The sequence below is a fragment of the Schistocerca cancellata genome, chromosome 4 (genome assembly GCF_023864275.1).
Source record: "Schistocerca cancellata isolate TAMUIC-IGC-003103 chromosome 4, iqSchCanc2.1, whole genome shotgun sequence".
NCBI lineage: Eukaryota > Metazoa > Arthropoda > Insecta > Orthoptera > Acrididae > Schistocerca > Schistocerca cancellata.
The window spans coordinates 776,245,349-776,264,613 of record NC_064629.1 but is presented as its reverse complement, the minus strand read 5'-3'; the positions used below and the strand labels follow the sequence as shown (position 1 = coordinate 776,264,613).

Genomic DNA, 19,265 nt, shown 5'->3' with positions numbered 1-19,265 from the left:
TGTCAGCCAGTTTGCCGTGGCATACGGAGCTCCATCGCAGTCTTTAACACTGGTAGCATGCCGCGACAGCGTGGACGTGAACCGTATGTGCAGTTGACGGACTTTGAGCGAGGGCGTATAGTGGGCATGCGGGAGGCCGGGTGGACGTACCGCCGAATTGCTCAACACGTGGGGCGTGAGGTCTCCACAGTACATCGATGTTGTCGCCAGTAGTCGGCGGAAGGTGCACGTGCCCGTCGACCTGGGACCGGACCGCAGCGACGCACGGATGCACGCCAAGACCGTAGGATCCTACGCAGTGCCGTAGGGGACCGCACCGCCACTTCCCAGCAAATTAGGGACACTGTTGTTCCTGGGGTATCGGCGAGGACCATTCGTAACCGTCTCCATGAAGCTGGGCTACGGTCCCGCACACCGTTAGGCCGTCTTCCGCTCACGCCCCAACATCGTGCAGCCCGCCTCCAGTGGTGTCGCGACAGGCGTGAATGGAGGGACGAATGGAGACGTGTCGTCTTCAGCGATGAGAGTCGCTTCTGCCTTGGTGCCAATGATGGTCGTATGCGTGTTTGGTGCCGTGCAGGTGAGCGCCACAATCAGGACTGCATACGACCGAGGCACACAGGGCCAACACCCGGCATCATGGTGTGGGGAGCGATCTCCTACACTGGCCGTACACCACTGGTGATCGTCGAGGGGACACTGAATAGTGCACGGTACATCCAAACCGTCATCGAACCCATCGTTCTACCATTCCTAGACCTGCAAGGGAACTTGCTGTTCCAACAGGACAATGCACGTCCGCATGTATCCCGTGCCACCCAACGAGCTCTAGAAGGTGTAAGTCAACTACCCTGGCCAGCAAGATCTCCGGATCTGTCCCCCATTGAGCATGTTTGGGACTGGATGAAGCGTCGTCTCACGCGGTCTGCACGTCCAGCACGAACGCTGGTCCAACTGAGGCGCCAGGTGGAAATGGCATGGCAAGCCGTTCCACAGGACTACATCCAGCATCTCTACGATCGTCTCCATGGGAGAATAGCAGCCTGCATTGCTGCGAAAGGTGGATATACACTGTACTAGTGCCGACATTGTGCATGCTCTGTTGCCTGTGTCTATGTGCCTGTGGTTCTGTCAGTGTGATCATGTGATGTATCTGACCCCAGGAATGTGTCAATAAAGTTTCCCCTTCCTGGGACAATGAATTCACGGTGTTCTTATTTCAATTTCCAGGAGTGTATTATGATGCTGGCCCTCAAGAAGAAAAATTAAGGAGCTGATCAAAATATTTTGCAAGTATATCGCAAATTTCAATGTTCCTTAACGGGGCATACCTCTTTGAACGCACGAAAAATAGGTGATGTTAGTTACTTTTTTCAGGCAAAATAAAATCTGATGTTAAATCTGATGGTGTAATTTTATGTCCTACACTATCGTCAGTAACAAATCATTTTTGTGTCCACATCAGACGCTCCCGGTAACCGCTGCGCAGGTGGAAGGACCCCTTGTAGCCATAAAATTGGTCAGCGGCGGGTATTCTCAATACCCTCGTATTGGATCTACAACAAACTAATTTTGTACAAGTAATTTTGAACATATTTTCTATGAGCATCAAGAAGATAATTGAAAACTATTAAGTTCTAGCAAAATGATTAGGTGTTGAAACAAATATGTTTTCACCAAAAACATTGAGACAAAAGCACGCACCGAAAATAGACTTTTGAGGATATCGCAAACGGCTACGTACGCTTATTTCTCAAGTTATGTTTCCCCCTAGCATGAGAAACACAGAATCGAGAAAAACATGTTTATAGTTTCGGGCTACATTTTTTTGTAGTTAAGTTAAAGCGAACAGGGAACTTTTAAAGGCAGAATTCAAGATAACAACCACTGCACGGAAGCGGATTTGATGTTGACGCCAAAGCAGATGAATTGGTGCGAGCGTTGTAGACGGTGCCGGACAAGCCGATCCCAACATTTGTTAGGAAGTCAAAAGGGTTTAAAATTCCCTGGAGAGTCCCGCGCTACAGTCCTTAAGACGCAGAGCAAGACAGGCGAGGAGATACTACCACAGGTCCTTCGGGGAAACAGAACGATGAAGAAGGCTGAGTTTCTATCGAACAGTCAAACAACAATATAAAGAACTACTACGCCAAACAAGAGTATGAAAATGGGAAGAACACATGAAGGACCAAATGGTAACAGTCGTTTCGGATTTTGCATTCAAACTTGCAGCAAACAAGGTTCGATCACCCACTATATTTTATAAACAACCCTGAGGCGGTCCGACGGCACGATAACAACAGACTGGGAGACATCGGTCCAGTACCTACTCAGAACTTTGCTGCAGGACGATACAACGATGGAAGACACAGAGCACCATCAGAATCTTCGCTCTGAATTGCTAGACCAGAATGTTAATAACAGATGCCATTTGCCCAGGAGGAAGTGAGACTGGCAATAATGAAGCTAAAGAAGAAGAAAGCACGAGGACATGATACTCGTATAATACTGGCTGAACTGTCGCGTCAGTCAGTGGACCAAATTATGCCATGTACAACAGTGTTATTAGACAAATGTCTTTTGCAGGGCTGGGTGCCCAGAAACTGAAAAATCTTGAATATCATTGCACTGAGAAAGATTCAAGATAAAGACCCAAGAAAACCGAAATCTTATAGCCGGATTTGTTTGTTAAATACTCCAGCCAAAGTACAGGAAAAGCTTCTATGATGCCGCCTGAGGGATCGCAGATAGGTAGTAAGCATGAGCCCTTGCAGTACGGTTTTACGAAAGGGAAATCCACCGAGGATGGGATAAATCACGCAATGAATGCTATGAACACCTCAGACGAAAAGTATGTTATGCACCTAATGACTGATATAGCTGGGGTGTTTGATAATTTGTGGTGCCCTGCCCTGTTCAAAAGAGTGAAACAGATGGGCTGTTCCAGGTGTCTCCATCACAGTCCGCGAGTTTATTGCACAGACAGACAGGTGCAATAAAAATGTCCCGGAAGGACAGTGCAATAAGAATGTTCTGGAAGGACAATTGTGAAAGACATCAGCAAAGGCTGCCCACAGGGCTCTGTTTGCAGTTCAGAGTTCAGGGATGCTGGCATGGAGCCATTACTGGACCAGCTTCAGGGTATAACAAACACTATAGGCTGCATCGGCTACACAGACGTTCTGACAGTTATAGTATGTAGGGTAGTTCCTGAGGGACTAAGTACCTGGTGCGGGGAAAACAAACTAATAGAAGCATCGCACAAAACAGTTTATATGGCACTAAAAAGAACATTATCAAGAACGAGAAATGTCACAGTTAGAATAAATAGCCAACCCGCGGAAAGAACAGACGTATATGGTACCGTAGAATTAACACTGACGAAAAGAAAAACTTTCATGCACATGAAGTAGACATCTGACCGATAAATAAAATATTAACAATTGGCCAAAGAAGTTTTCAGCTGCCACTAAGTGCAATAAGACCGCCCCACAACGCAAGCTTCCTCGGTGTTGTGGGCTACAGGTCGAGCATTTGGACCCATAGAGCCAGAAAGGTAAGGACAGCGCAGGCTCTACTGTGAGCTCAGAGAAGTGTACTCCAGCGCCTAACAGACGCGTATAGAACAACACCGCCTGAGGTGCTTGCTACCTCTAGACCTAGCAATAAAACTGAGAGGTGCACAATAATCGCTCAAAGCACTCGAATATGATAAGGTAAAGGAGATACTGGGCACAAGAACCGTATCGAATGAAGAAATAAAGGCAGGCATTGATGGAGAACGGTAAGAAATCTGGGACACGGCAGAAGCAGGGAGGAGAAACTACCAGTTCTTTCCTGATATAAAAGAAGTAAAAAGAATGTCATACTCCCTTCCGGCCAAGGGAACTGTACACTACCTGTTGGGACATGGTCCGCCTCCCAGCTGCTTACTAGAAATACGACAGCATACTACGGACATTTGTGAATGTAGAACAATCAGCACCCCGGATTACATTGCCCACAACGAGACGTACCACGGCAGAACTTCCACCTACGACAAACTTCTGGAAGCAGTGAGCAGACGAGTCTCGGTGATGAGCAGGAAGGGTTTCCTGATAGTTTGACAGCCGTCTCCCGATCTCTACACCTTGAGTGACATAGCAGCGCAGCCCCAGTGAATCCTGAGTTGCACCTCAGCGCGCTGAGGGCTAACCATCCAGATAAATCAGAAATCCACATCGGTTCTGATACCAAGTACAGTAGTGTAGTGTAGTGCTGTGTACTAGTGCTGCGTAGTGTAGTGCTGTGTAGTAGTGCAGTTTCAGAATTAAAAATTACAAAATTAGTGATCACTAATGCTGCATAGTGTAATAGACCAGAACCCCCCACCCTGCCACCCTCACCCCCTACTAGATTTCGGATGAACAGACACCGGTGCGCCAGATGGCCAAATGGTAGTATTTAGATTGTATTTTTTTTTTAATCACCCTGTGTAGCGGAACGACAAACCGCCGACTCGATGATCCACGATATTGCCGCATTGAATTAGAGATGGGGGATCCGCTCTTGAACTAATTCATAGAGTTCAATCTTTCAAAGGAGTGAACAATCAGTGATTCAGAAAAAAAGAACGGTAGCTCCAAACGTTTCCCACGGCAGAGAGAGAGAGAGAGAGAGAGAGAGAGAGAGACGGAGCATATCAGCAGCGCCTCTGCTGGTCACAGCACAGTGCACGCCACACAACACAGCCAGCGCCGGCCTCTGCCCTGCTTCTACCTTGGCTGCCTGCATTGTGCAGTGCCCCATTGGATTTTGTGTTTCACATATGCCCTGGCGTCTCTGTGCGTCGTCTGCCGCGCAGTGTCTGGCGCAGCGTAACTTCGCATCGCACTCTGTCGGCGATGGTTTCAGTCGCACGTCCTGCCCTCTGGGCAGTTGATGCGAGCAACAGGACAGAGAGCCACCTAGCGGATAACATAGGAACTACTTGCAAAAACCCGCTCGCAAGGGAACGAACTATTTGTCTCGGAGCGGGTGAGTTCACCGCTACCCCCTCCCTCGGAACTCGCCCGCTCAGAGCTCGCCCCACCGTCTCGACTCTAGCCAGAGCGTCGAGCAAAGCGACTCAGGTGTCACTGTGGTCTCTGCGGTCTCAGCTCACGCAGTAATACAGCTCGCGGCTCGACCTGCTCGACTCAGCGCATCGGAGTTCGTCCCCACTGGATATTGTTCTTCGTAGTAATGCCGCTATGTATATTACATTATTATGTTATGTATACATCAATTGTTTTTATTTTATTTATTATTTGTTTAAACTGATTAGATTAGGTTCCTGATGACTCCTCTTACTATAGGATTTTTATTATAGACACTCGAATTTACGCTTTAATTACGAGCGAACCGATAAACGTATCGCAAAATGTGATACACCAATATTTTCCTTGTTTTATTCTGCGTAAGGCTATATGCAGCACTTTCGTTTTACAGTCAAATTTATATTTTTTTTTCTTATTCTGGTACGGATTTTGCGATTTTAGGCGTCTTCGAAAGGAAACGTTCACTTTAAAAATATATGGCTTGCGATGTATTTGTATGAGGTTAATGAAATTTTAATACGTTATAGCCAAATATATTGTTAATGTAAATCTCAAGTTACAACATTTTCCGATCACCCAAAAAACCACGATAGTGCAAAATAAATCAATAATCAAAAACTTTGTCATATTGTGGAAATTTCAATAAACAATACAAAATTCTTACTCATTATCTGTGTTACTTCAAAATAAGATCAAATAAGATCAAAATACAGGTATAGTACTGGAATAAACCAAGTTTAAAGGGCAATGTGCCTTCCATTTATTTTATATTGTAAATGAGTGGTGAGTCATGAAAAAGAGCTAATTCATTTCAGGGAGTGAACAGTTCTGATCCAATCTCTGAAAAGAACAGTTTTGCCCATCTCTACATTGAATACGACCCGTGGTGGTAGACATTTCTCCGCCATACACAAGGGATAACATGATCTCACAAACAAATTACATTCAGAAGTGCATTATGAATATGAAAGCCACTGCGTAGTCTTTACTTATATGCAGTACGTAAATGGCGTTACCCATGCTGTGAGTTTACCCTGGTATGCTAATCACTTGTGTATCCCAGCATGCGAATTTAAAATTCGTCCCATGCTCCCTCCATCTACATCTACATCTACATCTATACTCCGCGAGCCACCTTACGGTGTGTGGCGGAGGGTACTTATTGTACCACTATCTGATCCCCCCTTCCCTGTTCCATTCACGAATTGTGCGTCGGAAGAACGACTGCTTGTAAGTCTCCGTATTTGCTCTAATTTCTCGGATCTTTTCGTTGTGATCATTACGCGAGATATATGTGGGCGGTAGTAATATGTTGCCCATCTCTTCCCGGAATGTGCTCTCTCGTAATTTCGATAATAAACCTCTCCGTATTGCGTAACGCCTTTCTTGAAGTGTCCGCCACTGGAGCTTGTTCAGCATCTCCGTAACGCTCTCGCGCTGACTAAATGTCCCCATGACGAATCGCGCTGCTTTTCGCTGGATCATGTCTATCTCTTCTATTAATCCAACCTGGTAAGGGTCCCATACTGATGAGCAATACTCATACAAATGGCGCTGTAATTTCAATGAACAGTAGTAGACTAATATCCCGAGCTTTGTGTTGCTCAAGCTGCTGTCATCGAAAGTAAACTATCTGTGTCTTACTGCATATGACTGAAATACTCTACCTCTTTCCGCCGTGATTATACCTCACATAACAAATTAAAAATGATGTTCACAATAACAGAAACTGAAATGAAACACAGCTGCTACATTCTTTATCGGGACACATATTCCAAGTTTTTACACCAGTGATTAACATTACGGCTGGAGAAGGCTTGAATGAAGTTTTCAAAAGCAAACTATGTTTGAACTGATTCTGCCAATTAAAATAATACTTCTACTAGAGTAAAATAATTACCTCTGTGACAAGCACGATAAAAGCAGCTTCATCTTGTGCTACTGTTGATTAAATTCAGATAGGAGCAACGTAGTAAGTTCTGAAAGAAGATATCAGTTGTAAAGTTAGCCCGGGGTGAAACTGCTCGACTATGTACTTGCTATGGTCATGCAGACAATTTTCTGCGTAAAGTAAGTGATAAACATCTCCTGCCTATAAGCACTGCAACACATTAAACACATTAGTAATCGATTCTCCAGTCGATTGTTCTTTCAATGAGACGATTTTTTTTTTCAGTAGAATGAAACAACCGAATGACACTAGAGTCTGCGGCCACGTCAGCTATATGGCTCTTTTCCTCTCACTCCCCAGGCTTTGAGTGGTTCCATTTAAAGTGAGACGACCGACTAGCACAAGTCCGTGACGGTTATGTCTGTTACATGAATGTTTTCACTCAGCCTCTGTGTTTGAGTGATTTCATACTTTTTCAGGTTTTCGGTTATACATGAACCATGACTAGGGTTGTGAACTTCCTTAGAGACAAAAACTGTATCTTATTTCACGGAATAAGTATATTTCTAAAAATATTTGTTTGTTGAGGGGACGTCATTTTATGTGATCACATTAAGGAACACCAAGTATACCAATACTGGATACTGTAGGAGATGTGAAAGCCAACAGATGTGCCGAGATTCGCTTCATATGAGCGGTGGCTCACTGCATATATTAACCTCACCCCCTTCCCTCTTCCCCCCCCCCCTCCCTTCCCCTTCTTCTCGCTACCACAGCAGGTCGCGAGCGGCCCTGTTGACAGAAGGCTTGGAAACAGCGAGTAATGCGCCCCACCTCTGTTGCTCCTGCTATCATGGACAGCGGCGCAGCAAGTTACGTAACATGTCGCTCCCTGAGAGCGGTCCAGGAGGCCTAAGAACGTGACGTGGGTTGTGTGATAGGCTTAACTGGGAAACTGAAATAACAATACAAGTACCAATACTTAAATGCAAGCAGTACTTCTCCATGCCTGTGAAATACTCCCGCGAGCACGCAGAAGTGCCGCAACACGACGTGGCACGGTGGTTCAAAAAAAAAAATGGCTCTGAGCACTATGTGACTTAACTCCTGAGGTGATCAGTCGCCTAGAACTTAGAACTAATTAAACCTAACTAACCTAAGGACATCACACACATCCATGCCCGAGGCAGGATTCGAACCTGCGACCGTAGCAACCCTTTCATTTCGCACTATGTTAATGAAACTATACTTTATCTAATTAATTTCTATCCAACTCTTTTCTACTCCACTTGCAGGGTCGATTACAGTCAGTTCACGTTTCTTCTTAATCCATCTGCAACAGCAAAAGTCGGAGTTAGAAAAGGGGTGGGCTTAGAGCATCATTTCCATATGGAGATTCGAGAAGAATTTAGTGTTAAATACACTGCTAGCCCCGGCACCTCGCAACTTCTGTCACGTTGAATGATTCTCTTCGGTCGTTGTTGGTCCCGTTCTTGCAGGATGTTTTTCCGGCGGCAGCGATGTCGGAGATTTGATATTTACCGGATTTCTGATATTCATGGAACTCTTGTGAAATGGTCGTAAGGGAAAATCCCCACTTCATCGCTACCTAGGAGACGCTCTGTTACATCGCTCGTGCGCCGACTATAACACCACGTTCAAACTCACTTGAATCTTGATAACCTGCCATTGTAACAGCAGTAACCGATCTAACAACTGCGCCAGACAGTTGTTGTCTTAGATATGTGTTGCCGACTACAGCGCCGTATTCTGCCTGTTTACATACCTCAGTATTTGAATTCGCGTGCCTATACTAGTTTCTTTGGCGCTTCAGTGTACTAATTGGGTTGTTTTGGGGACGAGGCCAGACGGCGAAGTCATCGGTCTCATCGGATTAGGGAAGGACGGGGAAGGAAGTCAGTCGTGCCCTTTCAGAGGAACCATCCCGGCATTTGTCTGGAGCGATTTAGGGAAATCACGGAAAACCTAAATCAGGATGGCCGCACGCGGGATTGAACCGTCGTCCTCCCGAATGCGAGTCCAGTGTGCTAACCACTGCGCCACTTCGCTCGGTCAGTATACTATACCTGCTACCTTTCCCCGGAGGTAGGTAGGACTATCCTGTGCATGCGTACCCCGGTTGTATATTCTATTGCTTTACTTCAACTAATGAAATCACAACAGATTTGTTTCACTTGAATGAATGAACGGATAGCTCAGTAACCAAAGAGTTCAGTTGAAAGATTGATTGCGTGACTCAGCAGACAGAAAAACTACAGCCTGGTTTACTGAAAAGAAAAAAACGAATAATTCAGTGAATACGCAATACTACAATGCAACGGATCGACTGTTTTTATTCGGTTGCTCCCATACACTGGTTTCACTCAAAAGAATGGATGAATAGTTCAACCGAAACGTAAAGCTACAACCGAATGATTCGACTGTTTCTTAACAACTGATTCAATCGATTGTTTCTGTAGTGTGCGGCTGGTCCCGGCGGAGTTTCGAGCCCTCCATCGGGCATGGGTGTGTGTGTTTGTCCTTAGGATAATTTAGGTTAAGTAGTGTGTAAGCTTACAGACAGATGACCTTTGCAGTTAAGTCCCATAAGATTTCACACACATTTGAATCGATTGTTTCCATTCGGTTGTTCCAATCACAGCGCATCATCCCTCGAACTTCACAGTTATTGAAGCCAAAGTTCTTTGTGGTCAATTCCACCGTTACTTCACACTCGGCCGCCTTAACGTGCTACGTCTTCCATGCAGAAAAACAAAGTGCGGGAGACGAAAGCTCCTCTGGCCTTTTTAACGCCTCCGATCTTGTCAGCGTCGCCTGTCCCTCGCGAGGGAAACAATACAAGAAAAAGAAGCAGCTCGGGTCGGCTGGTAGGTGAGACTCTCGGAATACAACGTCCTAAGATCTCATTCTGTGACCAGGTCTGTCTGTTAAACAGAAGGGTCCTGAAACTTTAAACCGGGGCTCACCAGATCTTTATTTGCAATGATCGACGCCACTTGCAATAAATTTGAATCTCATTGTGTATACATGACACGTGCAGCGAAGAATTACCTGAAATTAGCACGGTTACAAAGTACTCCTATTCTATCTACCTCATTCCTCGTTCTCTCCTCAAAGAGAAACATACCTAAATGCACAATTGTTAACTAAAAGTTTATCAAATCCTAATTAATTCGAACTGTAAGTAGTTTACAATATTTGTCAGATTAAAGTTAACCCCGTCATGTGTTACATTTACAATTGAAAAGCACAAAGGTGGGATGATCTACAGTATTATTTTTTTCGCATGCCGGTTCTCGACTTACGAGGCTAAGGCTGTTAGCTTTAGTCTGGTGATGACCTTGTAGGCCGAAAACAGGTTAAAGAAATAAATTAATGCTGTAAAGCATCCACAATTTTGTGATTTTCATTTATAATCATAAAGTTGTTCTACCGAGCAGGGATGGAAGAATTAATTAACATGTGTTCCAATATATTTTTAGAAGGTGGTGCCCACAGCTCGTAAATACTTGAAGAACGTCATGATTTACCGCCAAGAGCTGCTGATAAAATTTCTTTATTGAACAACCAGTTTAAGTTCACGGAACATCATCAGGTTCATAGAAGCATTTACAGTATCATGCTAGACGACATAAAATCAGTGGCTTCAGGTAATAAAATCCATGAATTCGTCACTGTTTCAGACAGTAATATAAATTACATCGCCGACCACAAAATGTGCTAGGCAGTGCACTCCTTCATGCTGTATCAATAGTCAGCATTAACGCTTCGAGCGGAGGCATTCTACGTACTTATATATTACATATACTAGGCTATATATGCAGATTGCCTCCGTTCGTCGCATTAATACTGATTATTGTTATAGCGTGAAGGAGTGCTTAATCTTTCACATTTTATGATCGGCGATGTAATTTACATAACTAAGTGACAATAGGGCCGCATTCATGGATTTTATGATCTCTTTCCATTAATTTTATATCACCTAGTACAATGTTCTAATTGTTTTTATGAACTTGATGATGGTCTATGAACCGAAGTTGGTTGTTCAATACAGATGTTTTTTCCAGCAGCTCTTGGCGGTAAGTCATGACGTTCTCAAACATATGTTCCATTTTGTCAGTGACCAATCTGGTACTGTGTTAACTTTAACACATAAATGGAGCAATTAACGGTATTACGAGCCCAAAGCTAGTGCAAGACTTGAAATCATTCCAAACTTGGTGGAAATCTGTTCGAAGGTCGAAAATTACTTATGTAATTTTAGTACATAGAGGTTTTCAATTCTGATTCGTCTTTTGTTTTAATTCACGTACTTTATGCAGTATTTTGTGATCTTATCTTTTTCTAGTTTCGAACTCATTTTCGACATTGCAGGTGATAAAAACCTAAGAGAGTAGCAACTATTTCCTCAAGTCGTGACGAATTACGTGGTCTGCCTCCATATGACAGCGACAGAAAGCTAATCAGTCTTTGAACCTAACGCTAGTTGCAAGGCTGCTGCAAATAAAAAGGCAAGTACAACATGAGACATTTGTTAGCTGTACAGAATGTAATAGATTAGAACAGAGTAACGCCACTTTAGTATATATGTACATAATGAACTACTAAACTACAACTAGAGTTATTTCATTTCTTGATACTTAAGCAAATCAATATATACGTTACATTAGATGTTTTCTTACGGGGATATGTTTGCATGGTTTACATTATAAATTAAGTTTGATTCATTTGCCTAATATATATCTAAGTGGCTCATTACCTAAGTAGACTATAAATTTGGTCGACTATGAGTTGTCAGTCGAATGCTTCATCTTACTATGCTTACTTGACACATCACATTAAATAATATTGTTAATTACTGTTGTTTACTTTTGCCTTAGAAAAAAGTAAGCACTATGCTTTAGACAAAAAAATCATAGTAACAACTGTTGTAGATAATGACTACCATAACAAACTTTATGTAATATTGTTAATATGTGCAGTCATTTTACCTCAGTAGCTACTTCCATAATGCTTTATCACATACATAAGAAAAATTCCATCTTTTGCAACTGAATGTTTTTGTGTACGAAACATGTTATTCCTATACATGCTAGGTATCTTCAGGGTTCTACAATACAAAGAAACTAATTTAATTGTACATATTTTATGCGAGAACTTGTGAGGCGGCGGGTTGAAATAATTTTGTTTTTATATTGGTTTGTATAAGTTGTATACGCCGTCTTACTCACACAAGTCTGGCAACTAATTTAGTGGTCAGCCAGAAAGCGAAGAGAAACATACTGACCTTAGTTTCCAGTCTACACGGCCACATTCTGGTCCAGCCCACTGAAAGAAAAGTTTCTATTCTCCTATTTCTTTGCGGGATCAGGACTATGATTTAAATAAAAGTATATAATTTCAGTTAAAAATTATATTACGTAAATTTTCTCACGTACAACACTAGGAAATTCACTATGTTCAACTGAAAACAGTTTTTCTATTCTAACAGCACATTTAGCAGTTCAGAGGCGACCCCTACACGGTACATTCATACCAGATTGTCTTTCGCCCTGACTAACAATACTCAAATGTAAGTTTGCAATAAATGTTCAAAGTTAATGCTCGCCATAAAAGTGGAAATAAAGTCACCACTTGCCACGCGGCATTGTAATTCACATAGACGGCACTCTAATAATTACTCTGCCGAATTTTAAGCGATCCAGGACGGTGTACAGTCCTCGCGAGTTCACAATTCGTTTTTACCGAAAAATGCGCGCGTTGTCGCGGTTCGGCTCTGACTTCATCCGAGGCAGAGCGCGATCCGACGTTTAACAGACGTGGATCTTACGGCAGCTGAATGCGAAGTGAACCTTCCTACTGCCTCTCGGGCTGTGTTTATATAGGTGCCGGAGCGGACAGCCGAGCGAACATCTGTTGTTTACGGCTATCTGCATACTGCAGCAGCCCCCGAACGAACGCTTTCTACGGCACATAAATTTTAATAATATAGTTACAAATTACTTCAGAAACCTCTTAATTTTTATTTGTATACAGTGAAGTTGTTTGAACTCACATAAAAAGTTTCAGCTCTCTTGGATGAAAACTTAGCCTTCTAGAATTTTTGTAGTGGAACTAGATCGATACCTCTGAACCATACCTCTACTAGAATTTACATCGGCTGTTATTAATACTAAAACTCTCAAATTTGGTATAGCTCTATTAATTGGTATGTTTTATCATCCATTTTAACCAAAATTCTCTATCATTAAAATTACAGGTACCTAATCTACAACAATTGTATACATTTTAGTTACAAAATTATTTTTTTATTAATTACTCGAAAACTATAAGAGGTAGCTTAACGTGGTCTTTCAGTTATTACTTTTGGGGTGAACTGAAGCATAAAACAAATTTTCATGTTTCTTTGTCCATTATGTAGCGCCTCTCATTTTTCCTAAATACGTGGATTCCGGTGTTAATTTTTGTTATATGGTTTTGGAAACCTGCACCACTTATTTATGACCAAATTCTGGCTTTCTAGCCTCGTTATTTAGCGCCACTTATTTATCTCTTAAAACGGCATTTTGACGTAAACTGTTAAGTCTAGAACATAAAGACTTGGCACTTGGAACATTATAACACTAAACTATATTTTAACAAAGTTTTGAGCATAAATTTTGATTTTTAATTTCATACTTGATTGTGGTGCAATACTTGTGCGTTACACGCGGACCCGTTAAGGTGACATGGCGCTACTAGCAGTGAATTGGGGTTAAGTCCCGGCACACTCGCTAGTTGCTCGCCTCTGTATCTCACACATGATACAGCGCTTGCTTTGCTTCAAACTGTATTGATTCTTGGCAGCTTATTCAAATCTAACTATTTCTGTTTACAACTATCCACTGAGGTGACACAAGCGATGGGTCACCTTCTAAAATCGTGCGGGACCTCCTTAGGGCGGTGACCGAGCGAGGTGGCGCAGTGGTTAGCACACTGGACTCGCATTCGGGAGGACGACGGTTCAATCCCGTCTCCGGCCATCCTGATTTAGGTTTTTCCGTGATTTCCCTAAATCGTTTCAGGCAAATGCCGGGATGGTTCCTTTGAAAGGGCACGGCCGATTTCCTTCCCAATCCTTCCCTAACCCGAGTTTGCGCTCCGTCTCTAATGACCTCGTTGTCGACGGGACGTTAAACACCAACCACCACCACCACCATCCTTTGGGCGGCGTAGCGCAGCAACTCAACATGCCATGGACTCTACAAGTCGTTGGATATCCGCCCCAAAAATATTGCGCCATCCTGCCTCTATAGCCGTCCGTAATTGCGAAAGTGTTGCCGGTGCAGGATTTTGTGCACGAACTGACCTCTCAATTGTGTTGTTGTTGTGGTCTTCAGTCCTGAGACTGGTTTGATGCAGCACTCGATGCTACTCTATCCTGTGCAAGCTGCTTCATCTCCCAGTACCTACGTCAGCCTACATCCTTCTGAATCTGCTTAGTGTATTCATCTCTTGGTCTCCCTCTACGATTTTTACCCTCCACGCTGCCCTCCAATACTAAATTGGTCATCCCTTGATGCCTCAGAACATGTCCTACCAACCGATCCCTTCTTCTAGTCAAGTTGTGCCACAAACTCCTCTTCTCCCCAATTCTATTCAATACCTCCTCATTAGTTATGTAATCTACCCATCTAATCTTCAGCATTCTTCTGTAGCACCACATTTCGAAAGTTTCTATTCTCTTCTTGTCCGAACTATTTATCGTCCATGTTTCACTTCCACACATGGCTACACTCCATACAAATACTTTCAGAAACGACTTCCTGACACTTAAATCTATACTCGATGTTAACAAATTTCTCTTTTTCAGAAACGCTTTCCTTGCCATTGCCAGTCTACATTTTATATCCTCTCTACTTCGACCATCATCAGTTATTTTGCTCCCCAAATAGCACAACTCATTTATTAATTTAAGGGTCTCATTTCCTAATCTAATTCCCTCAGCATCACCCGAGTTAACTCTACTACATTCCATTATGCTCGTTTTGCTTTTGTTGATGTTCATCCTATATCCTCCTTTCAAGACACTGTCCATTCCGTTCAACTGCTCTTCTAAGTCCTTTGCTGTCTCTGACTGAATTACAATGTCATCGCCGAACCTTAAAGTTTTTATTTCTTCTCCATGGATTTTAATACCTACTCCGACTTTTTCTTTTGTTTCCTTCATTGCTTGCTCAATATACAGATTGAATAACATCGGGGAGAGGCTACAACCCTGTCTCACTCCCTTCCCAACCACTGCTTCCCTTTCATGTCCCTCGACTCTTGTAACTGCCATCTGGTTTCTGTACAAATTGTAAATAGCCTTTCGGTCCCTGTATTTTACCCCTGTCACCTTCAGAATTTGAAAGAGAGTATACCAGTCAACATTGTCAAAAGCTTTCTCTAAGTCTGCAAATGCTAGAAACGTAGGTTTGCATTTTCTTAATCTAGCTTCTAAGATAAGTCGTAGGGTCAGTATTGCCTCACGTGTTCCAATATTTCTACGGAATCCAAACTGATCTTCCCCGAGGTCGGCTTCTACCAGTTTTTCCATTCATCTGTAAGGAATTCGCGTTAGTATTTTGCAGCTGTGACTTATTAAACTGATAGTTCGGTAATTTTCACATCTGCCAACACCTGCTTTCTTTGGGATTCGAATTATTATATTCTTCTTGAAGTCTGAGGGTATTTCGCCTGTCGCCGGCCGGAGTGGCCGAGCGGTTAAAGGCGCTACAGTCTGAAACCGCACGACCGCTACGGTCGCAGGTTCGAATCCTGCCTCGGGCATGGATGTGTGTGATGTCCTTAGGTTAGTTAGGTTTAAGTAGTTCTAAGTTCTAGGGGACTTATGACCACAGCAGTTGAGTCCCATAGTGCTCAGAGCCATTTGAACCATTTTTGATTTCGCTTGTCTCATACACTTTGCTCACCAGATGGTAGAGTTTTGTCAGGACTGGCTCTCCCAAGGCTGCCAGTAGTTCTAATGGAATGTTGTCTACTCCCGGGGCCTTGTTTCGGCGCAGGTATTTCAGAGCTCTTAATTATGGTCCACAAATTTTCGATGTCATTCGTGTCGGGCGATCCAGATGGCCAAATCATTCGCTCAAATTGTCCAGAATGCTCTTCAAACCAGTTGAGAAAAGTTGTGGTTCAGTGACAGTTCGCATTGTCATCTTTAAAAATTCCATGGTTGTTTGGGAACATGAAGTGGATGAATGGCTGAAAATGGTCTCCAAGTAGCCCAGCGCAACAATTTCCAGTCAGTGATAGATTCATTTGGACTAGAGGACCCAGTACATTCCGTGTAAACACAGCTCACACCATTATGGAGCCATTAGCAGCTTGCATAGCGCCTTGTTGACAACTTGTGTTCATGGCTTCATGGGGTCTGCGCCACACTTGAACCCTACCATCAACTCTTACCACCTGAAATCGGGACTCATCTAACCGTACCATGGTTTTCCAGTTATCTAGGATCCAACCAATATGGTAACGAGCCCAGAACAGGCGCTGCAGGCGATGTGCTGTTAGCAAACGCACTCACGTCCGTCGTCTGCTGCCATAGCCCATTAACGCCAAATTCGCCGCCCTGTCCTCTAGGATACGTTCGTTTTTGCGTTTTTTTTCGCAGTGTTGCCTGTCTATGACCAGTCACAACTCTACGCAAACGCCGTTGCTCTCGGTCGTTAAGTGAAGGCCGTCGGTCACTGCGTTGTACGTGATGAGAGGTAATGCCTGAAATATGGTATTCTCGGCACACTCGTGAGGCGGTTGATCACGGAATATTGAATTCCCTAACGATTTCAGAACTGTAATGCCCCGTGCATCTAGCTCCAACTACCATTCCGCGTATAAAGTCGGTTAATTTCCGACGTGCGACAATAATCACGTCGGAAAATTTATCACATAAGCCACCTGAATACAAATGACAGCTCCACCAATGCACTGTCGTTTTATACATTACCGCTATCTGCATATTTGCATTCGCCATTCCATGTCTTTTGTCACTCCAGTGTATGGTTGTGTGGTTTCACTCTTACATTCATTTTATATGTCCTTTTCATGCATCCATGTGTCATTCTGTTTGCACTGAAAGTACATAGTAGTGGTTTCTTCGGATTGTTACGTCACATTCAAACATTAATCCGCACTTAATCTTTACTGTAGCCCACTGCATATGTTCTTGCGCACATAGAGCTCTAGAGGTTGAGAGTAGAGTAGGATGTTAGGGTTGAGATGGAGAGAGGGTGGACGGTGGATCACTGTGTGTGTGTGTGTGTGTGTGTGTGTGTGTGTATGCGTGCGTGCGTGTGTGTGTGTGCGTGCGTGTGTGTCCTTTTTTATGGTGAACTATGAATTAGTTTGAGTATAGTCCTTGTGTTATTGTCCTGTTATTCGTCTTGAAGGATAAATTCATTTTACATTTTAGAAGATCTTACTAATATTGTGTGTGCCATGTTGTGTTTGTGTTGAGCGATGTGCTTTCTGGTGTGTGTATGCACTGTGTATTACTGTTAAGTATTGATATATATGGATTGTTCTTAATTTTTCTGTCTTTTGTTTGTATTTTCCTTTTATGATGTGTTGTTTGTGTACTGTCTTGCTGTTGTATCCATTGTTTTGTGCTACATTGATGACCACAGTCAGTTCTTCTTGATAGTTCTTTTTGCTTAGAGGTGTTCTACACAGTCTGTATACCATATGTCTGTATGCTGCCATTTTTCTTTTTAATGTGGGTGATTTAATTTCTTGTGTATTAACAAGTGAATGTATTGTTTCCTCTCTTCCTGTTTCTGTGGTGAACAGAGTGATGTGGTTTGTGTTGTTTATCTATCTGTGCGAACTAGGTATATGTTCCTGTAGTTCATCTATGAAACATATGGTATTGTCTACATATCTGTGCCAGTGTAATACTTCACCTTTTTTTTTGTTCCTACTATTTCTCCAAAAATTCTATTTTCGGTGTGGCTCATTTGGATATTTTCTGCTGTGTATGAAAAAGTGCTTCCCACTGAGAGGGCTTGCTTTTGTAAACAGAGTGAATTGTTATATTGAAAGTACTTTTGATTGATGATTACTTTTATTATATTTATCAGTTGGTGTTTGGAATTCTTGGGTTTCCTCTCAGTTGTTCTTTTCTGATGTTAACTGTGCCACCAAGTAGGATTTAAGTGTCCATGTCATTGATCCCAGAGGATATCAGTTTTGCAGTTGATAGGATCAAGCTCAGTATTTGTGTCTGAACCATGCAATGTGACATGTGGGAGCACTCTTGAAGTAAGTAACTGGTCTCATAGGGTTGTTGTCTTTATGTATTTCGAGCTTTCTTCTCTGCTTTGGTGCTACTGAATGTTTTATGCTAAGTTTTGTTTCTGTGTTTCCCGAAACATTTTTGTACTTCCTCCTTTCATCAATCAACTGAAGTATTTCTTTTTTTACCCATGGTTTCTTCGCAGTTACCTTCTTTGTACCTATGTTTTCCTTCCCAACTTCTGTGATGGCACTTTTTAGAGATGTCCATTCCTCTTCCACTGTACTGCCTACTAAGCTATTCCTTATTGCTGTATTTTTAGCCTTAGAGAACTTCAAGCGTATCTCGTCATTCCTTAGTACTTCCGTATCCCACCCTTAGTACTTCCGTATCCCACTGCCTACTGTTGTCTAATTTCATTATTTAACGACGATCTCCGTGTCGAAAACTTGACTGTGTGCCGCGTGACACTCACTACGTATCTATTTCGTTGATGTAATTTGGACTCAGATGGTGCTGTTTACACTGGTCGTCTTGTATGTGTTGTGGGGCTGTAAGGGAAACTGTTGATAGGCAGTAAAAATATTGTTATTTTTTGTTTATATAAATCTTCTTGGCAAATTAAACTGTGTTTGAACCAGGACTCGATCCTGGCAGCTTTCCCACAGCAGGCCATGACAGATGCACATGTGTCTCCTGGGTAGGCCGCTAGATGTCAGGCCCCGAAGTTACATACAGCAAGCTATCCTAAAACAAACGTTCGCTCGGAACAACTTGCGACGCTACAATCTTTTCATGAAATTTCAGTCATCATCTTTCTCCTCTGAATGCGAAAATATTTTATTGACGCCAATCTACGTAGGAAGAAATGACCACCAGAATAAAATAGAGAAATCAGAGGTAGTACGGAAAAATTTAAATGTTCATTTTTCCCACGCCCTGTCCGTGAGTGGAACGGTAGAGAAATAGTCCGGAAGTGATTCGATCAACCCTCTGCTAG

General features: G+C 42.9%; 1 protein-coding gene across 2 annotated transcripts in view; it reads left to right on the top strand.

The window, feature by feature from the left end:
* Window positions 1-19,265, top strand: part of LOC126184599 (uncharacterized) — a 347,261-nt gene that overhangs the window by 98,171 nt on the left and 229,825 nt on the right. The window contains exon 2 of one of the 2 annotated variants that reach the window (XM_049927042.1): window positions 11,365-11,501. The exons of the other annotated variant lie outside the window; for it this stretch is intronic. The gene's annotated coding sequence lies outside the window, so the exon portion shown is untranslated. The remainder of the gene's footprint in view (window positions 1-11,364; window positions 11,502-19,265) is intronic. 2 annotated transcript variants of the gene reach the window in all.